The sequence below is a fragment of the Pan paniscus genome, chromosome 3 (genome assembly GCF_029289425.2).
Source record: "Pan paniscus chromosome 3, NHGRI_mPanPan1-v2.0_pri, whole genome shotgun sequence".
In the NCBI taxonomy this organism is placed as follows: Eukaryota; Metazoa; Chordata; class Mammalia; order Primates; family Hominidae; genus Pan; species Pan paniscus.
The window spans coordinates 68,769,818-68,792,293 of NC_073252.2; positions in this window are offsets into that span (position 1 = coordinate 68,769,818).

Below are 22,476 nucleotides of genomic sequence, written 5' to 3' on the forward strand. Positions count from 1 at the left end.
CTGCTTCGGTTCATGCTTGGTGCACTGCACCCACTGTCCTGCACCTACTTTCCGACACTGCCCAGTGAGATGAACCCGGTAGCTCAGTTGGAAATGCAGAAATCACCCGTCTTCTGCGTCGCTCACCCTGGGAGCTGTAGACTGGAGCTGTTCCTATTCGGCCATGTTGGCTGCGAAATTATCAATTTTCTTTACAAAAAGTCATCTTTGCCAGAAAAGCAAGCCAAATAATAGGGAAATAGTCACAATATATATAACTAAGAAAGGACTTTCATGAATGATGTATGAAGAACATCTACAAGTCAATAATAAAAACAAAATCAACAAAAGAATGGGAAAAAAGGCTTGAGCAGATTATTACAACAGAAAATATAAAAAATGGCCAATAAGCCATGAAAAGTTGCTTAACATTATTTGTCATCAGGGCATATGTGTTAAATAAACCACAATGAGATATTCCAGTTCACATTTTTCTAGATTGTTGAAATTTAAAGACTGATAATGATAAATGTTTGGGAGAGTATAGAGCAACTGGAATGCTCATTTATTTTTGGAGTCTGTAAAATTGCATTTGTACTTTAGAAAACTGTGTAGTAATTCTTAAAAAGTTAAAACATCTATCCTATGACTCAACAATTTTCTTGCTAGTTATTTTTCTAGAGGAATGATATCTCATGTCCTCAAAAGAATGTGGCCAAAAATGCTTACAACAGCTTTATTTATAATAGCCTTAGACTTGACACAACCCAAATATCTCTCAAAGAATACATAAATAAACAATTTAAATCATACAAAAAAATACTCCTGTGCAATGAAAAAAAAGTCTGATTCTAGAATGGACTGTGTATAGGAGAAAAGGATAGCTTAGAGAGCATTACCGGGTCTATTGAAAAAATGAAAATATGGTGTAGTTTATTAAAAAATCTTGCTGAAAACAAATTTACTTAAGTTCAAAAATGTAATGAGATTTTCTAAGGGAAAATCTATTTTTAAGTAGCATGCTGAATATATATTGGTAAAGTGCCATGATGCATGTAACTCTTCAAATGTTTCAAAAAATTTCTATTTATTATATAAAAATGTATATATGGAGATATTTACATATATGCATAACTATGTATGCGTGTGCATGTATGTGTGTGTATATATGCACGTATAAAATGAGAGAGAGAGCACATGCAAGTGGTAAAACAGATACAGAAATCTGGCTAATAGGCGTAAAGCTGTTTGTGGTATTACTCTAATTCTTGTTACTTTTCTGTAAATTTAAAATTACTTGCAAATAAAAAGATGAATTTTTTAAAAAACAAGAATAAGTCTTATTTCTGTTAACAAGCAAGAATGAGTTTCGAAGTATTATTCTGAGTGAAAGAAGTCAGACACAAAGATGTACTCATTATAATATCCCTTTTAGATGGTGTCCTAGAATAAATAAAGCTAAATCTATAATGTTAGAAATCAGACTACGGTTGCCTGAGCAAAGAGTAGGATGAGTTTGGTTCTTGACTGGAAAAGAAACAAAAGAACATTCAGAGGTGATAGGAATTATCTGTGCCTTGATTTTATTGTAATTTACATGAGTTATACATCTGTTAAAACTCATGGAGCTGTATTAGGATCTGTGCATTTTACACTATGTAAAATACACCTCGATAAAATTATATGATCATAAAAAGTGTATTTGCAAATTATCATCCCAGTAGACAACGTGCTTAAGCAAAAATCAAGTTGCTTCTTTGGCTGACACTGGAGTCTGTATTAAAAATGTGTTTTTTTGTTGTTGTTGTTTTTTCAGACAGAGTCTTGCTCTGTTGCCCAGGTTGGAGTGCAGTGACGTGATCTTGGCTAACTGCAACCTCCACCTCCTGGGTTCAAGTGATTCATCTGCCTCAGCTTCTCGAGTAGCTGGTATTACAGGCGTGCACTACCATGCCCAGCTAATTTTTTTGTATTTTTAGTAGAGTTGGGGTTTCACCATGTTGGTCAGGCTGGTCTCCAACTCCAGACCTCAAATAATCCGCCCTTCTTGTCCTCCCAAAGTGCTGGGATTCCAGGTGTGAGCCACCGCACCCAGCCAAAAATGTGTTTTCTGTACCTAATATTAACATCACTAACCAACATAGCCCATGACTAATTCTTTTATTGCAAACTTTATCCATCAGGAGAGTTTGTATATGTGAATATATAATCCACAAAAATACAATTAGGATTCCAAGGTTGTACTAATACATTAACAATTGGCATTATGGGAAGAAGAGTCCTAATATGTAGTGTTTGGAAATTTTCATGTAAATACTTCCATCATGACCAATTTTCAGCTACCATTGTGGTTTCACTAAAGAAATAGAGTTAGGAAGAGACAGTCAATATGTGCTGTGGCACTGGCTCTACCACACCATTAGAATTAATTATATACATACAGTTTCTACATCCTTCAAAATGCTTTTCACAACACTATGGCAAGTTCTGAAATGATAAATATAGGATGCATACCAACTGCCTGCTGTTTGGCAGTTTGGACACCATTGATTATTAGTGATCATATATCTGATTTTGAGTCTTCTTTTTTAGTGACTTTTCTTTTTAAGCTGAATTTCAGCTTCTTTATCTCTGTAAATCTTACAGCAGAAATCTGAGTGAGGGTCATTTAGGTCCATGGCTTGCTGAATAAGCATTGGATACTGCTGATGGTGATTATTTTTTACCTGGTGGCATTAGAGGATGTTTGCAGACATTGACGTTGTCAGAATACTTTTCCTTTCCTGCAGGTATTGCTCTGAAATGTCTTGATTTTGTGTCATCCCTGATTAAGAAAGGCCTATCCTCGTCCCTTCAGCATGTGAGGCAGTTCTTCAGTGGATTTCAAACTGCGGGCTAATTTAAAAAATGGATGGAAAGGACATATTCTTTCTGCATCTATTCTCCCCTTCCTTTCCCCTGGTTTGTCTGGTTGTAATTGAAGGAACATAGACACTGATCTCAAGTTACTGGGAACGTTCAGAATTTTTTAGAAAATTGTATTTAATGGATGTTGATAGGCAAACCTTAATGGCATCTATGATTGTAAGTGAGAATTCTGCCAATCTGTCATTTGATTGGCAATTTTACTTTATATTTCTTTTCTCACTATAGATTTTGTTCTTTTGAAACCCAGACAATTAAGAAAAGCTTATTAATGTCCTGTTAATGTTCCCTGTGTGCATATTTTGAGGCCGTATCTTTCTCTTCTGCTATCTAAACTGGTAATTGTATCTGCACTGTGCTACAATAGTGTAAAGAAAAGAAAGGAGTCAGCTATTTCGTGATGCCTACAAATATTCTTTCTTACCCATTTTTTAACAAGGAACGTAATTCAATTGAATTTTGATTGTTGAATTTTTGTCATTTTAAAGTTATATGATTGTGACTCAGATGACATTAAAATACATGGCAAAGTATAATTCATTGAATTTATCCCAATGAAAAATTATGGATGTATATAAAAATCTAATTTTGTAAAAGTTCATCTCAGTATTATTTATACTTGTGAAAATTTCAACGTAATCTAAAGGAAAAACATAATGGTAAGCCATATGACATCATTCACATTGTATAAAATAAACTATAGGCATAAAAAGAAGCATATAGAAGAATAAATACATGGGAATATTACTGATATGTTAATAAGTAAAAAATCAAGGTATAAATAATTTCAGCCATTGTGACTTAACGTGTATTTAAAATGCATGCAAAAAGCATTATCAGTAATATTCCATGGGTGGTAAGATTATAATACAGTTTTGCTTGTTCTTAGAAACTTTTGATGAAATAATTTGTAGGATATAATAGAAACTAGAACCAAATACAATTATTTAAACTTTTTCTGCTTTTTTTTATCAGTGAAGAAATAAGTAGAACTGCTGTATCCTTAAATGGTCAGTTTTTCTCTGCCATTACTGCTACTCTTATAAGATTTTCTTCCTTCTGTTATTAAGGAGGAATTGAAATATATGCAAGCCACTTCGTATAAGTACAAATTTATTAAGCTCTAGGTTCATCAGATGACCAGGAAAACGTAGACTATCAGGACACAGACAAAGCAGAACTGCAGAATTATAGAAAATTCAAGGTCTCATGGAGGAAAAGCAGTATCTACAATAAGAAAGAGACTCCAAAGCAGCACTCTAGATTTCTTTAAGAGGAATTATATTTCCTCCTTCCTTCCACTCTCCCTTCATTTCTTCCTACCTCCCTCTTTTCATCCTCTTCTCCTTTTATCTTTTCATCATTCCTTTCTTAAGCATTTTACTTAGTTACTACTATGTTCTAAGCACTGGGAATATAGGCAAGGTCTTTGCCTACATTTCCTAGGAGGCGAAAGGCTGAAAACCTTAATTGGTAAACATATAAGAGAACTGCAGCTAGTGACAAGTGCTAAAAAGAGAATACAACTAAGTTATGCATAAGTGAGTGGTAGAGGGTTTAGGGGGGTAGCGGTGGTACCCAACAGTACCTTAGAATGGGTGGTTTGGGAAGTCCTCTGAGAAGGGCTGACATTTGATCAGAGCTCTGAATACAGAGAAGATTTGGAGACAAAAATGTTTAAAATACAGATGTTAAGCAAGAAGAAAGAGAGAATGGTACAAGATGGGCTGGAGCAGGAGGAACTGGGTAGCTCATACAGGACCTTAGATTGTATTCTCAGTAAAATGAGAAGATGTTGGAGGATTTCAAGCAAGGGTGCCAAGTGAAATGATGCTTAATTTAAAAGCCTACACTGGCTATTGTAGGAGAATAAGTGGGTCCTAGTGAGCTAGCCTGACAGGGCAACAATTAGGATGCTTTAGTGGTACTCCAAATAGGAGTGGGCATATACCTTCTATCTAGTGTCAAAGCATTAACTCCGTTATTCTTTTTTCGGTATTTCCTTTGCTTCTGACTCAGTATTTACTCTCCTTCCTTTATTCAACTTTTCTGTATCTCATAACTTCTGTGTGCTCATGAATTTGGCTTTCTGTAATTCTTCATTCTCAGATTTGATTTCTGCATCTAAGCCCAGATTATACCTTCTTGATCATGTGTATACATCTGCTCAGCTTTAGCTCCATCTATTAATTACTCAGTTCTTTCCAAGCAGACATTCCAGAGAAAATCAGCTTAATTAAGCTTACCTTGTTTTAGCAGGCAACATCATGTGTTGCTGGACAACAATCTATAGATTATTGTTGAACTTGAATTAAGTGCCTGTTTCTGGTTTGGCCAACAGAGAGCTAAGTCACGTTGCACAAGTCCCAGCCTTCTAAAGCTATCTCCTTGTGAGGAGCTGTGAGTAAAATGGTTTCACTTAACTGGAGCCCTGAGAGTGCCAGATATCAGAATTGGCATGCTGGTAAAGCTATGTGACATTTTTCTTATGGTTGGTTATTTCGACTGAAATATATAAAAAGAACTGTGAGAAAAAAGCAACATACTACCAGAGAACAAGGGTCAAAAAACTCATAGTTAGGCACTTATATCTTGTGTGTGCATATACGTGTGTGTATGTATTTTTCTAGTTAGTAAGCCACAATTATGTGGGAGAAAGGCATGACTTCTTGTTTTGTTTTTTTTAATGGGCTTATATTGGACCAAAACTTCTTGTTTTGAAAGTGTGAAATCATGGACATAGAGCAAAAATAGTATTCCATTTAGAAAAGTCTATAAATGCCTTCTTAATTTACTAAAGGACAAGCCACTGTATACCTGAGTTGATAAAAATAATATGATAGCTATTTGGGCCCATGATGATTGAGAAGTAATTTTGGTAAGTTTGTAAATTCAACTATAATGCCTAGAAATGTCAAAAGTCTTGAAAAGATCTTTGAAACTTGTATTACACCTACTGTTGTTTTTTTAGCAAGGTCGGCCAGCAAGGGTAAAATGTGAAATACTAGCATTTCAACCTTTGCTTTAGGTAAGTCTCTGTATCATCTCAGTGTCTTATTCTCTGAAATAATAAATGAATGACTTTTAGTCAATTGAGTTTTTCCATATCATTGGAGTTCCTTATTTTAAGACTGTATCTCTGAGTACATGTAGCAACAATTAAATAGTTCTTATCTAATAAACATAAATAAATAAAAATAAAAATAGCCAAAAATGATGGGAAGATTATTTCTGATAGTATTTGTAATTCATTTATTGTGGTATTTGGTAACAAATTTTGCAACTTATTTCAAAAAGCAATTTCATTAAGAAGATTGTATCTTATTTTGAGCACAAACATAATGGAAGAATCTCCTGCAAATGGAAGAAAGGATAGCTCTAACTCATTTATTATTTTCTATTTCTTAGCCAAGATTTGAGCTCTGCAATGCGTTCTTCAAACAACCACATTTTTGATTAAAAGAAAAAAGCATTGTGTCATTCTGTTTTAGTTACACATTTTGTGTCTGGCAGTAATGCTGCTCTTGGTACTGCCAAAGCTACGAGTCTCTTTTCAAGGATATTCCTTAGGATTATGTTCAATGTTATACATGATTGTACCAGGATTGGGACACAGAGAATTGTTGGCAAACTTTAAAATTTCATAAGATAAAAGGAAAAGAATTAAGTTATAAATGTTTTCTTACTTAGTTCTGTGGGGCCGATTGGAATAATTCATAAAAATAATTGATTGAAATCTAAAGAGACTAAATTGATCTACATAACATACAGCTGAATGTGGAAGGGTGCAGTGAGAGAGCATGTTACAACAAAAGCCAATGCTGAATCATTAAAGGTAGGTTTGAGGAGAAAGAGTTTTGGAAGTAAAATATGGGTCAGAGACGGGATATTTGGAGGACAGAATGTAGCAAAGAGAAATTCTAGAGCATTTACTCTGTGTCATGCAATGTACTTCCCTTTGCCTTCAGAAACTTGAGTAAAAATACATTTTAGTGCATTTGGAATGTGGAACTTTTATTAGTTGAATGTGATGTATGTGGAAATGTGCCTCAAGGCAGAAGCAGCAAGGCCTGGGTACTGAGGTTACTCAGGAGAAAACACTTGTCTGGAAGGCACCTTAGTTTTCCATCCTTATCCTCTCGGATGAGAGACGTGAGCCAGATAAGGTTAAGTAATTTGCCTGAAGTCACACAGCTAATAGGGAAAATCCGGCAATAGTTCCAAGGTTCTTGCTCCTGCTTCAAAATCTATACATAATCTCAGTTAATGCTACACAGTTGCATGGTGTTAATATACTCAATTTATTATTGAGTGCCATTAAATTGAAGTTAGGTAAGATAAAAAATGGATTGAATGTTAATATAGGAGGACATCATGAATAATAGTAATCTGTTACCAGTTACTTTGAACAAAGATTAACAAGTACAAGTCTCAGACTTCACTACTACACAATTAGTTCATGTAACCAAAAACTACTTGCACCCCAAAAGCTGTTGAATTAAAAGTATAAATTAGAAAAACAAATAAAAAACTAAGCAAAACGCCAAAAAACAGAAAACAATGATGCTATGTGTAGTGGCTCACAGCTGTGATGCCAGCACTTCATGAGGCTAAGGCGGGAGGAGCCCTTGAGTCTAGGAGTTTGAGACCAGCCTGGGCAATATAGGAAGACCTCATCTCTATAAAAAACAAAAATAAATTAGGTGGTTGTGGTGCTGCATACAAGTGGTCCTAGCTACTCACGAGGCTGAGGTTGGAGGATCACTTAAGTCCAGGAGGTTGAGGCTGCAGTGAACCATGGTCACACCGCTGTACCCCAGCCTGGGTGGAAGAGTGAGAACCCCATCTCAAAAAAAAAAAAAAAAAGCCAACAACAACAACAAACTGAGAAAAGTATAATAGGTTACCACATACACTCATTCAATCATCTTTTAAAAATTTACCCTGCTAGAGGATTTTGCCACTGGTTTAATTGATGGCCCTGTTAGTGCTTGGTTCAATTACTTTATTGATATCTTTGAACACTTTATTATCAATCAATCACCAAAATTTATTAAGCGTCAGTAATTTATATAGCAACAAAAATGAACAATAAATTTTATTTATATTTATATACATATTTATATAAAATTAACACCCGACAACATTCCTGGCACTGTTCTATGAAGTCTACATATATTAGCAAATTAATCCTCATAATACATTTATGACATAGATATATTTATCCTATTTTAAAATATTTAAATAGGATATTTAGGCAAGATAACTGACTGGTTGGTTGTTGCAGAAACATTTAACATGAAATTTACACTCTTAAATTTTTAAGTGTGCAGTTAACTACATGCACAGTACTGTACAACAGATCTCTAGAGCTTTTTCATCTAGCATGACTGAAATTCTTTACTGATGAAACAACAGCTTCCCATTTCCACCCCTTTCACCAGTGCCTGGTAACCACCATTCTACTTTCTGCTTTGATGTTTTACTTTGATGATATACTTCATATGAATGGAATCATGCAGTATTTACCTTGCAATTGGCTTATTTAACTCAGCATAATGTCCTCTAGGTTCATTCATGTTTTTGCAGATGGCAGGATTTTCTTTTGGAAAAAGGCTGAAAAATATTCCACATATATATATATTCTATATTCCATCCCATTGTATATTATATATGTGGAATATTATATATAATATATTCCATCCTATTATATATTATATATGGAATATTATATATAATATATAATATTCCATATTCCATTCCATTATATATTTCATCATTTATTCCATATATATGTATATACACACACCATTTTCTTCATTTATTGATAGACACTTGATTGTTTTCACCTCTTGATTATTGTGAATAATGTTACAATGAATATGAGAATGTAAATATCTTTGAGATTCTGATTCCAATTCTTTTGGATAAATATTCAGGAGTGAGATTGCTGGATCATATGGCAGTTTTATTTTTAAGGAACATTCATTCTGCTTTGCATAATGGCTACACCATTTTACATTCCTGCCAATAGTGCATGAGAGTTCCAATTCTCCGCATCCTCACCACCACTTGCTGCTTCTGTTTTTTTTTTTTATTTGATGATGGCCATCTTAAGAGTTGTAAAGGGATATCTCATTGTAATTTGCATTTACCCAATGATTAGTGATATTGAGCATCATTTCATATACTTCTTAGCCATTTTTATGTCTTCTTTTGAGAAGTGTCTACTTTGTGACTTAAAAAGTGTTCTATTTTGGGGAATGTCCTATGTGTGCTGAGAAGAATGTGGATTCTGCTGTTGTTGGGTGGAGTGTTCTGTATACGTCTGTTAGGTTCATTTGGTCTATAGTATTGTTCAAGTCCTCTATTTCTTTATTGATTTATTTGTATGTTCTATCCATTGTTAAAACTGTGGTATTGAAATCCCCTATGTTGTGTTGCTGTCTATTTCTCTCTTCAGTTCTGTCAATGTTTGCTTTATACATTTGGGTGTGCTGATGATGACCGTGTATGTATTTGTAAGTGTGAAATCTTCTTGCTGAATTGACTATTTCAGTATTATACAGGGTCTTTCCTTATTTCTTGTGACAGTTTCTGACTTAAAGTTTATTTTCTCTGGTATAAGTAAGGCCACCCTGCTTTCTTTTGGTTACTATTTTCATGTAATACCTTTTCCTATCGTTTCACTTTCACCATATGTGTGCTCCATTTAAGGTGAGTCTCTTGTAGACAGCATATAGTTTTGTCTTTTTTTTTTTAATTCATGCAGCCACTGTATGTCTTTAATGGAGGAGTTGAATCCATGCATTTTTATAGTAATTATTGATGAGAAGAATCATACTATTACCATTTTGTTGTTTTCTGTGTTGTAGGTTTTTTTTGTTCCTATTTTTCTCTCTTGGTCTCTTCCATTGTGTTTCTTTAATTTTTTGTAGTGACATGCTTTGATTCCATTCTCATTTTCTTTTGTGTATGTTTTATAGGTATGTTCTTTTTAATCACCATGAGGCTTACATAAAACACATCATAATTATAACAATTTGTTTTAAAATAATACCAAATGGCATGTGAAAATTCTCTTCTTTTACTTCTCCCACACACTTTACATTATTGATGCCACAAATGACATCTTTATATATTGTGGATCCATTCACATATTTTTTATAGTTATAGTTCATTTTTATACTGTTCTTTTTTAACTTCTATACCAAAGTAAATGTCATTTATATGCAACCATTGCAGTAATGTAATATTCTGTATTTGACTACATATTTATCTTGACCAGTAAACTTTATACCTTCATACGCTATTGTGTTGCTTTCTAGCATCCTTTCATTTCAACTTGACCAATGTCAGCATTTCTTTCTAAGGTAAATCTAGTAGTGATGCTTTCCCTCAGCCTTTGTTTATTTGAGCAAGTCTATTTCTCCTTCATATTTAAATAACAGTTTTTCTGGATATAGTGTTGTTTGGCATTTTTCCTCTCAGCATAAGGTTTTCACCAGAAATCTGTTGATAGTCTCATGAAGGCTCCCTTGTTTGTATCAAGTTGATTTTCTCATTCTGCTTTCAAGTTTTTCTCTGTGTTTTTGACTTTGACAATTTGATTATAAAGTGTCTTGTTGTGGGCCTCTTTTAGTTCCTCCTAGTTGAGATTCACTGGGCTTCCTTCTGTTTGTTTACTTGTTTGTTTTTGAGACGGAGTATTGCTCTGTCGCCCAGGCTGGAGTGCAGTGGTGTGATCTCAATTCACTGCAACCTCTGTCTCCTGGGTTCAAGTGATTCTCCTGCCTTAGCCTCCTGAGTACCTGGGATTACAGGCATGCATCACCATGCCCAGCTAATTTTTGTATTTTTGGTATTATATTTATAATTTTGGTATTATATTTATAATTTTTGTATTTTGGGGTTAAATTTATAATTATTATTATATTTTATAATGGTATTATATTTTATAATTTTGTATTTTGAGATTTCACCATATTGGCCAGGCTGGTCTCAAACTCCTGGCTTCAAGTGATCCACTGCCTCGGCCTCCCAAAGTGCTGGGATTACAGGAGTGAACCATCATGCCCAACCTCACTGGACTTCTTGAATTTGCATATTCATTTCCTTCTCCAGATTTCTGAAGTTTTTGGCCATTATTTCTTCAATAAAGCTTTCTACTCCCTTCCTCTCTCTTCTTCTGGAACTTTCCTGTGTATATTGGTCTGTTTGATGGTGTAGCATTTGTCCCTTAGGCTTTCTTCCCTCTTTTCATTCTTTTTTTCTTTTTGCTTTCAGACTAGATAATTTCAAAGGACCAATCTTTGAGCTAACTGATTCTTTTGCTTGATCAAATCTGCCGTTGAATTCTCCCCGTGGACTTTTCAATTTAGTTATTGTATTCTTTTGCTCAAAAATTTCTGTTTGGTTCTGGATTATACTTTCAATATCTTTACTAACAGTCTCACTTTGTTCATGCATATTGAATGCTTACTGCACATTTTTATCATCTGTATTTTGAATTATTTGTCAGGTAATTCATACTTCTCTGATTCTTTGTGGTAGGTTTCTGGAAATTCATTTTCTTCCTCTGATTGGGCTGTGTTTCCCTGTTTCTTTGTGTGTCTTGTAATTTTGTGTTGTGATCTTGTATTTGAAAATGCAGCCACCTCTTCCAGTCTCTATGGACTGCCTTTGTATAGGAAAAGAACTTCATTAACCAGTTTGGCTAGAGATTTTGGAGGTGTCTAGAGCCTTTCCTGTCAATGTATCTTATCTGTACTCACACATGCAGATTCCCAATTTGAAGCATTTGCCTATCTTTTCTTTTTAGAAGCTTGCAATCTCTTGCTGTCTCTAATAAACCCGTGGCACTATAGGTTCTCTGAGGTTGATGCAGGCTACTCAACTCTTCTGTTTTCAGTGACTACAGGTTCTAGAGTATGCCAAATCCTGTTAGTGCTATGAGTCAAACGAGGCAGATGTGAGTCCTTTGGCTAGCCCACTAAAATGCTAGAATGTTGGATGCATGCTCCACTCTTCTTTTTACCCCTTGAGGGAGAGGCTGTCCAGCTACATTGGCTTCTGTCAGCCTCACTGCACATTCTCTGGAACAACAGAATGCAACCAAGCTGTTTTTGTCGTCAGCAGCCTTCAGCCATCTACAGTATTCCAGGTCTCATCAGCATGCCTAGTAGGATGAGACAGAAACCAGTCCATGGACAGCCCTTCAAAAAGCTGGAAAACTGGCCTTACACTCCAACTTTTTCCATTCCCAGAAAGAAGTTGGGAGTTGGAGATTTTCCCCTACTCATTCCATGCTGAACTCGAAAATGATACTACAATAAATGAGTACTTCAAACCATTGCCTTTGTTCTCAGATTTCCCAGGCTAGTGCCTTTTCCTGTCAACATGTAGATTCAGGCAAAATATAAAATAGTTCTTTGGGCAGCCTCCCCCAAAAGCCTGAATGTTGGATGATGTTTCAATCTTCATTTTTCCCCTCCCTGTGAAATTTGGAGGGAGGGAAAATTTAAGCTGGGAGCTTAAGTTTTTCTGATTGTGCCAGGGTGAGTCAAGATGAGGGGCTATGGTAAGTGAGTGCCACAGTTTCCTACTGGATTCAATGTGACTGGTTTCACACTTGCTTGGGGGTACAACAGTATCTTAACTGGCTTCTGGATTTCTCACAAAGTGAATTGGTCTATGTGTTATTACTGAATCAGTAAACTACATGGAACAACAAAAGACCCAGCGTAGCCAAAGCCATCTGGAACAAAAAGAATAAAACTGGAGGAATCATATAAACTGACTTCAAATTATACTACAGATCTATAGTAACCAAAAATAACATGGTACTGGCATAAAGACAGATACATAGATCAATGGAACAGAATAGAAAATTCAGAAATAAATCCAAACATCTAAGGTGAACTTGCTCTTGAAACAAGTGCCAAGAACATACATTGGGGAAAGGACATTTTCCTTAATAAATGGTGCTGAGGAAACTGGATATCTGTATGTAGAAGAAGAAACCTAGACCACCACTATCTCTTACCATATACAAAAAACAAATCAAAATGCATTAAAAGCTTAAATCTAAGACCTCAAACTATGAAATTCCTACAAGAAAACATTGGGGAAACTCTCCAGGAAATTAATCTGGGCAAAAATTTCTTGAGTAATACTTCACAATCACAGGTAACCTAAGCAAAAATTTACAAATGGGATCATATCAAGTTAAAAAGCTTCTGTACAGCAAGGGAAACCATCAACAAAGTGAAGAGACAACCCACAGAATGGGAGAAAATATTTGCAAACTACTGATCTGACAAGGGATTAATAACCAGAATATATAAGGAGCTCAAACAACTCAATAGGAAAAAGAAATCTAATAATCCTGTTAAAAAATGGGCAAAGGACCCAAATAGACATTTCTCCAAAGAACACAATACAAATGGCAAAAAGGCATATGAAAAGGTGCCCAACATCATTAATTATTAGAGAAATGCAAATGAAAGCTACAATGAGATATCATCTTACCCCAGTTAAAATGGCTTATATCCAAAAGGCAGACAAGAACAAATGCTGGAGGGAATATGGAGAAAGGGGAGCCTCAAACACTGTTGGTGGGAATGTAAATTAGTATAACCAGTACAGAGAGCAGTTTGAAGGTTCTTCAAGTAAACATAGAGCTACCATGTGATCCAGCAACCCCACTTCTAATTATCTAACAAAAAGAAAGGAAATTAGTATATCTCATGGAGATAGAGAGTAGAAGGATGGTTACTAGAGGCTGAGAAAGGAAGTGAGAGGTAGGGGGTAAGGTGGGGATGGTTAATGGGTACAAAAATATAGTTAGAAAAAATGAATAAGACCTAATACTTGATCTTATTCTGCACAGCAGGATGATTACAATCAACAATAATTCATTGTACATTTGAAAATAACTCAAAGAGTATAATTCAAATGCTTGTAGCACAAAGAAATGGTATATGCTTGAGGTGAGGAATTTAAAAAAAAAGTGTGAACCTGAAGGTCCATTTCAGTTCTAAAATAATTTGATTTCTATATATAGGATAGGGAGTCATAGTTAAAGGCAAAACATATAAAAGACTCCTGTATTTTATTTGAGTTATATGGATATACATTAAAATGTTTTTTAAAAATAAAAGACAATGAGTATATATGGCTTTGGTATGTAAAACTCAATATAATAATTGGTTTTCAAAGAATAAAAATCTAAAAGATAAGTGTTGATTAAGATTTTAATCTATAACTTTGATGTTTCATTTTTAGAAGGCTTGAGCAAAACCTTGAATATTCTTGAGAGAAAGAAGAAAGAGTATGTTGTAAATGAATTTACCTCATTCCTTCTCAACATTGCTTATTAAGTACTGCTATCTCATCTAGTTTGATGATAAAGATCCTCTTATATGTTGAGAGGCCTTTAGGCTGGTTAGATATTTATAATTTGATCTAAATGATAGCAGATAGAGAAAATTATTACAAAATTTAAGATCTGCAATTTAAGTAACTATTATTGCCCCATTTTATTCAATGTTTTACCTTTACATAGAATATTTTGCAGGCTAATTTTCCATCCTTAATATTTTCCTATGTTACAGAAAACCATCTTTATGCTTTCACTAGGTAATTTTAATGAGAGATGATGTTACTTTAACTATATATATATTTTCTGTTAAATCTGGCAGTTCTTAATCTTGGCTGCACCATTAGTACAACCTCATACATTTTTGTCCCAACTTTAAAAATTATGATTCCTTTGTTCTAGGATGGGTCCTATGCATTAGGTAATCTTGAAAAGCCCCTTAGATGACTCCAATGTAGAGTCTTGGTTGAAACCCCACTTCTATAAATATTACAGGAGTGTGTATATATATACATAACAATATTTTCCTGTTTATCCTGAGTCCAGTCTGGCTATTTCACTAACTTGCAGTCCAGAATGTTATTGTGAATATATAGAATATTTCTTACTATAATGTTTGTGTAAGTAAAAACAGTGTTGAAAAATAGCCAAATTTAGGAATTAAAAACTATGTAAAATATTCATAGATACTGTAGGTTGAATGAGATATTGTTACACATCCATGATGTCCTGTTACTCCCCTGACTAGAAAGTTATTTTGTTGTTTTAGTTATTATGCTAATAACATTTAAATAGAGCTCAATGTGGTTTTAACTCTGATTGAATCCTTCATAAAATGATTATAATTCTGATACATCCTGTATGTATATTTCTGACACTAACTAATATGTTCTGAGATAAATATTTATTCATGTCATTAGTTTTTGCATAATGACTATGACTAGCATACTGTTCTCTAGAAATTACTAGGAATATCATGTTCATATGTAAAAAAAATTCCAGTAAGGATTTAATATTAGGGTAAAGTGCGAATGGTAAAACTCAGCAGGAGACACCAAATATAAAATATTTATTTTTGTTTCAAGCATCAGGTTTTTATCAAAAGTTTTCTTTGGACGTTTATTCCCTGCACTATTTCCTGCAAATTGTCTCCAATTACTTAGTTTGAGAATGGCCTTTCTCTAACTGAAGTAGGTTATTCTTGTGTTTGTTGCTATTTTCTTTATCTTCTGTGCTCTTGGATTGATCAAGGGTATTATATTTATTTATTCATTCATTCATTCACTCATTCATCCATTCACTATTTCAAGCATCGTAATAAGCAATGTCACTGTTAGTTTGGGGACCAACTAAAGACAGATGTCCTGCTTGGCAACATCATGACATTGCCTTGTCTACTATCCCAAGCACCTACCTGGTGGCACTGATGGTGTTACTCAAGTGTCTTCATGGGATCAGATCATGGTCCTAAAGTGAACTTCATTTGTTTATCTGATCCTGCCTTTGGTGTTTATGTTTCACTGTAATCTTATACTAGTAATTTTCTTCTACAAAAATATCAGATTTTCTTTTAAGATAATTTAGTTGAACTTCCTAATTTTCTCTGGATATATTCACCATTTTGTTATTAATGGCTTATTTTCACCTTAACATAATTGAGATTTCCATTATTTATGGCTTTGCTTCTTAATTAAGAAGGTGATTATTTTGGCCCTTCACAATAAGTTAAGGAAGGAAAATACACTTTAAAAAAGAAGTAGAACAAAGCTGTGGAGAACCCACAGAGCCATTAATAGAGAAAAATTTGTGTGCTGAAAAGGTCCGTGACTTCTATTGGCTAAGGTTATTTTGAGCTCTTGTTTTCTTTATCATCAAGTGCTCCTGAATACATTATTGTTAATCTGTCAGTTAATCTAATGAGTTATTCCATATATAATATTCATGCTTAACTAAGTAGTGTCATAAGGGTAAAAGGAATTTTTTTCTTTTAAGAGAAATGACCAGACTGAAATACAAAATGAAAAACAAATTATTCTGTTTCTTTTTGGCTTTGTCAATGATTTCAGTGAAAAGATAACATCCAAAGTTTCATGCTCCGTTCATCTCTTATAAAAACAACTCTCTGTCTCTTACTTACGTTAAAGGTAAAATTGACATCCTGCATGTAGCCCAAAGTATTTTAAGATTATAAGTGCTTTAGTTTTAAAATCATGGCTTCAACTATATATAGAAAGATACTTGACCTAAATGATTTATTCATCATTTCTTCATCATAGTCTTTTCAGTCTGATATAAGGAGGTGGGTGTCGACTAGGGCACATAAGAATAAAGAGTGTGAGTGTGATAAAGATTCTCACTCTGTTGTTTGTGCTACTTGTATTACTATTTAGCCAGAAGCCTCTGAAGTGCATGTGGCAAAAGAAATGTCATCTTCTAATACATTTAGATCACATTTCAAACTGCCAGAAGTGGTTTAGCATCTATTTTCCACAGCCTGGCAAATTAGGCTATTTTGATGTGATAAAACATAATCTTGATGGAAACTTTTATTTTTAGTGTGGCATCTAATAAAAGAGGCTTACAAAGTCACTGTGTCTGTGTATGTGAATGTCTGTCTTCTCCCATATGCTGTCATAGTCCGTTGGCATTGCCTTGGCAACTTTACAGGATCAAATTGCTGAGTGCAATATTCAGTGAAAGAAAAACCAGTATTGCCTCTTCTCTTTATCTGTAAATGAGAGAAATCTCTCACCAATCTCTGTAGGTTTGAGTACTTTTTTGTTTTTTGTTGTCATCATATATTTATAAAAATTGTAATAAGTTCCTTTGGGGCAGGGAAATGTTTATTTGATTTTCTACAAACAGAGCCTTGCCGGTACCAGAGTCATAGAAAGCACTCAATAAATCTTTCCTAATCAATGGATCAAAATAAAAAGGGAAATTGTCCCATCACTTTTGAATTGTTATGGAAGTTTAAAAATGTGCAGTAAACTATGTAGTGATGGCCACAGCTCTAGAACTGAGGTGGGTGATTCACAGGAAGCTTCCGCAAAATCTTACTTTTGTTGAAGACCATCCTGCTTTGCTTCTTACTTTCAAATCCTTGAGTGCCTCTCATTGGCGGAAATTAACCCAGAAATTCCAGGAAATGTAGTTCCTAGGCTTGTAGCCCTTGTGAAAAGTCACAGCATAGAAATGAGAAGATACTCTCACTGAGTTGACAAAAGGTAATCTAACACAGCTTCCTAGGGACAACTCATAAAAATTAACTGGAAATTGCTTTATCAATACTGTGTATCAAGCACCATTTGGTATGACTGGTCCAGACCATAGACTATACAAGGATTGATTACATGTAAATTTCAAGATGACTTCATTCTAACGTTTCCCCCTACAATTTGAGATGATACCAGTATATAGACAGGCAATTTCTTTTCATGACATCTGATTTTTTAAAGGGTCTGCTCATTGAATTATCACTTTGAAGAGTCCATGTCAAGAAGGGCTAGTTATGGGAAAACCTTGGGAAGATACTGCATATGGGTGCAGAGATCCTCTGACATCTCCAAATTACTGATTTTCTTTTAGAGAAAGCTTAGTGGACTAACTACTGAGCTTAATATGTTAAACAGTATCTGTAGCTTTCTCCTGCCAAAGTCAGGCTAAGCAACTTCAACAAGAGAAAAACATGTATCATCTGCAAACTTTATCTTACAAGCTTCTCATTGTTTTGAAGTAATTTTTTGCTAACTTTAGAATGTGTCAACTAAGAGCTGGGAGAAATTCCTCTTTGTGAATGAGGTATGCCATGCTAGGCCCACAGTCTCTGCCTTTAGGGAAGTAATAAAAGGAATTTGAAAACAGTTCTTCCCCACAAATCTTGAAGAGTGCCTGGTACACAGTAGGTACACAATACATATTTGCCAAATGAATGAATGAACGAAGTAAGATTTAGGGTGTCATTGTTTACAGAATATCTTTTATTTATTTTGTTTGTTATAAAACACCTTTTTGATGTGGCTGCTGGCTGAAAAATGAGTTTGACTTCATTTTATGTTAGCTTTAAATGTTGACTCAATGCTATACACTACCTTCCAGGAAACCATCTTCATGAGGGAGCTAGTAAGGCTACTACTACCAGATACCTTCTTTCTATAGGAAACCATGAGGGAACTAGTAAGGCTGCTACTACCAGATACATGCTTTCTATAGGAAACCATTTTCATGAAGGGGCCAGTAAGGCTACTACCAAATACCTTCTTTCTATAATTAGGAGTGAGATGTGTTGGAATTAGAAGTGGGGATTAATGCTATAGCCTTTCAGGAGGATAAACACTAACACCTATAATTGAAACTGTTATTCACCCATCAAGACCCAGGCTCCTATGTGATTTAGACACTTTCCTGCCTTCACTTTCCCTTCTATTTCCACAACATTTTATAAATGCTTCAATTAATATTCAATTTATCAATATTTATTGAATGCCTGCTATATTAAGACTGATATGCAAATAAAATATGTCAACCTTCCTTTAAAAAATGTGCAGCATATTTGTGGAAATAGTAATACTAGAATTTTAATATTTTGCAGGAAATATAGGCATAGAGATATACATTGCCTACAGTGAAAAAAAAAACTAAACTAAACCAAATGCATTTAATTTAGAGTAGATTGCAGGGCCAGAAGAAGATGTTATTCACTTTGTACACCTAGGAATAATTAATAGGCTTCAACTAATGTGCAATACATTGATTAATAAACTCTCAAAGCAATATTATTAGTAGTAATGAGTAATTAAAAGTATGTTTTCAATTGATTTAAACTCTGCACTATGTATCATATTATTAAGAACAAATTTTAAACATTTAAGATAAACATAATTCTATGCTAAATTGTGAGTTTGTCCTATATATTTTAATTTTTTCTCTGACATTCTTTTGTGCACAGCATGTTGAAATGCACCACTGATTCTAAACTGGAAGTAAATTAGAAAGTTTGCTTGCATTCCTTGGTAGTGATGGAAATACAGTTTCCATAGTTTTGAAAATTGGTACCTCTTGTGCTACCATGACTACCTTTGGTTTATATTTAACTGTGAAGGTAATAATGGAAGTGATTCCTTGGGTTTTTCAATGGGTAGGCTCAAATCTAATTCCAGGTATACAGAGAATAAATTTTGCTGCACTTATGCACATATAAAGATGTTGCTGCCTGTTAGGTACACATTTGACTCATCCTTAACTCATACACTGATGTGAGTTCCAGACACATCACACCAGCCTCCCACAGCTTTCTTCCCACAAACATACAACTAACTCCACATGGTACAACACCCACCAGTCCTCAGGCCAGCAGGATCACTATCATATATTTCCACAAAGATATGCAAGAAAGAACACACACAGCTCTCCCACACAGCTCGGAACAATCATGCAGAATGAAGCATAATCTATTCTAGTTTCATATTCTTGTTTTCCAAAGGTGAGTAGGCAGACACAGAGATGATGATGTTGTAATAATCTTTGTGGTCATAGAGGATCTTGAAAAATATTCAACAAATGCATTCCTAGTATTATTCAGTCTTTAAAATGAACTCTTATTTGATAGACATCAACTAACCCATTTTTTAAAAGAATGATAGGTTTTTTAGCATTAATTATTCTTCATTATCATCAGTCTCCTCCTTATAAAGGTATCCAATCTAGATGGTCAAGAAAAGTCTACTCTTGCATTTCACATGCCAGCAAGCCTTATTATTGCCAGAATTTGAATCCCCATTAAAAACAAAACAAAACGAAGACAATAAGTTGGGGCACAGCCAAATCAGGGCGCTTCACAGATACCACCTCTGAAACAAGAAGGTAATTGTTAAAATGTGGGAGTGGGAAGATGTCCTTTAGGCATTCCAGTTTCTACAGGCTGCCTAAATTTTAGCATTGATATTTCATGTGTACTCTGCAGCAAGAAACTGAGAACCAGGAGACATGGATTCTTATCTCAGATCTGCAGCTTACTGCCAGTGTGACCTTGGACAATCACCATGTTTCTAAGGTTCAATTGTCTCATCACTAAAACTGGGTATCTGTATTCATATGATGCTCTGTATATGTATTATAATTCAACTGGAAAGCATGCCCACATACATTTTTATAAGATACAACTCCATAAAAAAAATTCAGGAGGTGGGGGTGTGTGTAGAAAAAGCTCACATTTATGGAACATCTACTATAATAATCTTACATAATCTTTAAAACAACTGTAGTATTAGGCTTTCTTTTGTCCCTGTTGCTTACTAGAAATAAAGGTTAGAAAGCAGGAATACCTTGTATAATGTCCCAAATTACCAAATGATGTAGATAAAAGCTCAATCTATTATTTAATTTAGTAAATGGTGTAGCTAAAAGCTCAATTTATTAATGTTTTGTAATTATTATAAACTGCCAGGAATTATAATTATTTGACAAGATGGTATTTTAATTGTGAATATGTTATGTATCAAATTTTAGATCTTTAAGTATTTAAAATGTCTAAGATTATTAATAACTTTTATGCTAATAAAATATATTCACCTTCTAAAATAGTCTTCCGTCTTTAAGCTTCTGGAATTTTTGAATTTTATAATCTATGTTAAATTACAAAGCAGTGGACATTTTTATTTGTGCATAGTTTTACGTATCTCTCTGACTAGTTTCCTGTGGCTGGTTAAACAGTATGAACTTAAAAAAATATCTTTATTCATATTAAAAATATATTTTCTATAAAGTTGTAAATAATTATACTTTCACCTGAGTGCATGATTATATCTTTCCCCAGAACCTATTCCAGAATTGAAAATTATAATTCCTCTAAATATTTACTAACTTGACTGACAAAAATGACATTTGTTTAATTCTATTGAAGGTAAACCTCCAGTTTTATACACAGTTTTACATTTAACAAGTTAATCTATCTGAGATTCATTTTGTTATATGAGGTGAGGTGAGAATCTATTTGGAAATTTTCCCTAATTGCTAGTCAGTGTTTTCAACATTATCTGTTTCTCAGCATCATGTCGTTATTGATCTGTGACGCTTCATTTATAAACTCAAGAGAAATCATGACCAAAGCACAGAGTGTGAGGCTGGGTTATTACAAGCACTGATACTGGTGAACTAAGTGGGGACAAGAACAAGAAGGATCTGTATATTAGGACTCTTGGTAGTCACAAGTGAAAGAAAATCTTATCTACAATAACTGAAGTGAAAAGGACATTTCCAAGTTCCTGCAGCTCAGAAGTCCAGGAGTAGAACTGATAGAGTTCAAACAAAATTCTCAGGATCTTATCTTTCTCTATCCTTCTGCTCTGACTTCTCCAACCATTTATCCTCTCATGGTGGGAAGACTTACCTTCTCACAGTTTCTAATACAGGAGAAAAGACAAGTCCTTTGTCCTGATTATTTAGCAGAGGTTGGTGAACTATGACCTGAGGGTCAAATCAGTTCTGCAGCTTTTTATTATGAGACTAGCAAGCTAAGATTTTAACAAGTATTTTCAAGACTTGTAATCCAACAAACAAAAGAAATATAAATATGTGATTGAGAGAGTTTGTGGCTGGGTCTTCAGAGCTTAGACCATTTACCATCTGGCCTGCTACAAAAAAGTTTGCCACATTCTGCACGTGTACCCTAAAACTTAAAGTATAATAATAATAATAAAAATGTTTGCCAACTCCCTTTTTAAGGTGAAAGTCCTGTGATTTTTTGAGTCTGACTGATTTGGCTTGGGTCATGGGACTATAGCTGTCTAGCCACACTGGCCATGTGCAGATTGGCTGGCTTTAGGTTTCATGCCTACCCCTGAAACTAAAGATAGAAGCAGCTTTATCTGAAGCAGGTGGTCTAAAATGGGAAAATAGTAGTTGCTTCGAGAAAAAAATCAGAAGAAAAATAAATGGCCCATGAAAATAATAAATGTTCAACACAGCCTTGAAAGCCATTTCGAAAAGAATGTTCTCCTGAGAGCTTGAGATTACCACTGAAGGCTTTTTATGATATAACCTGGCATGCTTATATATTTGTATTTTAATATATTCAAGTGTTAGGATTAATTTCACACATTTAAACTGGTGTTTCCTGTGAGGTTCTCTGCCCCTTAGCACTCAAAGAATCCTTTCACCTGTACCCTGAGGGCCATTTCCCTTTCCAGATCAAT